Here is a 2997-nt window from a genome sequence, read left to right on the forward strand (position 1 = left end):
GCCCACATGCCCCCTGTGGAAAACATGATGCAAACACCACCCCGGTAGGCCAGAGCCTGCATTTAACCCTCAGCATCTGAAGTGTTTGTTTGTTTGTTTGTTTGTTTGTTTGTTTATTGAACATATATAAAACATACAATAACAAGTGTTCCACCACTTGTTACTTGTCCATATTTGTGATGATGTCTGAGCAAAGAAACGTGATAGCCTTCTGTGATTTCAACGTGAATGGAACTATGAGATGGAGTTGACAAGGTTTTATGCAAATTCTACTTGATTTAATCGTGTTCATCCTACAAATGTGACGTTTTTGTTTACCAATTGGATGTTGGCTTGTTTTGAGCATCTTGTTTTGATCATCTTGTCAGACTGGTATTTAATCCACCTCATGTCAAGCTGATTTTACATAAAGACTTCCTCATGTGTGGGAGCGTCCAGTCGCGTGGGTACTGGCTGTTCGAATTGTACTGCAACTGAAAACAAGGCACTGTTGGGCGACATCGCAATCTCAAGATCATAGATGAAGCATTGGTCACGTGTTGGGGAACCTTGGTTTGTTTGTGACATTAGGAACATTCCAGATCGTATCTGTTTCCTATATGTGCTCATTCTTGAAATCATTACATAAGACGTGTCTCTGAGATGATTGTGCCTTCACATCAGGTGGCTTGGCTATTATTAAAAGTCAGGCGTGAAGTTAACTTGGCCAACAATCTTTTGAGAAATACAAAAGTGTTGTAGTTGCCGTAAGGATGAGTGTGTTCTTGAACTTGCTGCAGTGCAGAAGTCTTTTTTTTTTCCTTTTCAATAAAACTGCATTCAAATGATTCCATCTCTCCTTTTGCCGTTCGTAAAGTAGAGCTATCCACTAAAAACAACGAACCCCTCAACTTACACTTATGGCTAAAACTATTTCACGCACACTTTTTAACGCAACGTACCCAGGTTCGTAGTTATCCACATAGCGACGCGCTAAACAATTTAAATTCTTTTCTTCGGCAATCTCCTGCAAGTGACGCCCTTTCCAGAATGCCGAGTCACCAGTCGGTCTTTGTTATGCATTGTTGATTATCCTGGTAACTACTCTTTGTCATTGTTAGGGAGTTATTTGCCGAAATGCCTCGGCCTTGTGTGGCGATGTGCTGTTGACATTAGGCAAATAGTTGTTTGAGTGGCCAAAAGAAAAGAATAGGGCATGTAAATCGACCACAAAATGGGAACGATACAGTTTTGTTCTCGCAAAGTTTCACGCCAGTGTCAACGAGCATTTTTTGTTACAAACACTTAGAAGACCTCTGTTTTCTCAATCGGATTGGCAAAAAAAGGTAGGTGCGCGAAACAAAGAATAACTCTAGTTATTGTTTATAAAAGAAAAAATCGATTCAAAGTATTACATGTGTACATGGATGTAATCTTGTACGAAAAAACTTTTGCTGCTCAGTGAGACACGGGCTTTACAAAGACAAATAACACTGTGTAAAAAGTTTAAAGTCAACATCAGAATTGTAATGTGTCTGTCATATATTGAAAATCCATCCATCCATCCATTTTCCACCGCTTATCCGGGGTCGGGTCGCGGGAGCAGCAGCTTTAGGAAGGAAACCCAGACTTCCCTCTCCCCAGCCACTTCTTCCAGCTCTTCCTGGCAGATCCCGAGGCGTTCCCAGGCCAGCTGGGTGACATAGTCTCTCCAGCGTGTCCTGGGTCATCGTCCCCGGGGTCTCCTGCCAGTGGGACATGCCCGGAACACCTCACCAGGGAGGCGTCCAGGAGGCATCCTACTCAGATGCCCGAGTCACCTCATCTGGCTCCTCTCGACGTGGAGGAGAAGCGGCTCGACTCTGAGCCCCTCCCGGATGACCGAGCTTCTCACCTTATCTCTAAGGGAGAGCCCGGACACCCTGCGGAGGAAACTCATTTCGGCCGCTTGCAACCGGGATCTCGCTCTTTCAGTCACAACCCATAGCTCGTGACCATAGATGAGGGTTGGGACGTAGATCGACCGGTAAATTGAGAGCTTCACCCTTTGGATCAGCTCCTTCTTTACCACGGCAGACCGATACAAAGTCCGCATCACAGCAGACGCTGCACCAATCCGCCTGTCGATCTCTCGCTCCCTTCTGCCCTCATTCGCGAACAAGACCCCAAGATACTTAAACTTCTCCACTTGGGGCAAGATCTCCTCCCCGACCCGGAGAGGGCATTCCATCCTTTTCCGACTGAGGACCATTGTTTCAGATTTGGAGGTGCTGATTTTCATCCCAACTGCTTCACACTCTGCTGCGAAACCCTCCAGTGAGAGTTGGAGAGCCCTGCTTGAAGGAGCCAACAGTACCACATCATCTGTAAAAAGCAGAGATGCAATACTGAGGCCACCAACACTTCGGCTGCGCCTCAAAATTCTGTCCATAAAGATTATGAACAGAATCGGCGACAAAGGGCAGACTTGGCGGAGTCCAACCCTCACTGCAAACGATTTCGACTTACTGCCAGCAATGCGAAACAAACTCTGACATCAGTAGTACTGTATGTCAGAGTTCCGAACAGCCCTTATCAGGGGGTTCGACCACCGGGGGGTTCGACCACTGAAGCTGCGTTCCGCTTAGCCAGTCGATACCCGTCAGCTGCCTCTGGGGTCCCACAGGCCATAAAGGCCCGATAGGACTCCTTCTTCAGCTTGACGGCATCCCTTCCTGCTGGTGTCGACCAGCGAGTACGGGGGTGCTGCCACGACAGGCACCAACCACCTTACGGCAACAATAGAGGCACGGAACATGGTCCATTCAGACTCAATGTCCCCCGCCTCCCCCGGGACATGGGAAAAGCTCTGGGTGGGAGTTCATCGTAGAAAGGTTTCCGTCAGTCGTCATCTGTACCTGTGGGTAAAAAAACAAAAACAAAAAACAAAAAAGGACGGTTCGCTTCGACTTCGACAACTGACGGAAACCTTTCTACGATGGAACTTTCCTGTACGACTGAGAGCCTCCACAAGCATCT

This window comes from Hippocampus comes, unplaced genomic scaffold (genome assembly GCF_001891065.2).
Source record: "Hippocampus comes isolate QL1 unplaced genomic scaffold, H_comes_QL1_v1.1 scaffold261, whole genome shotgun sequence".
NCBI classification, from domain to species: domain Eukaryota; kingdom Metazoa; phylum Chordata; class Actinopteri; order Syngnathiformes; family Syngnathidae; genus Hippocampus; species Hippocampus comes.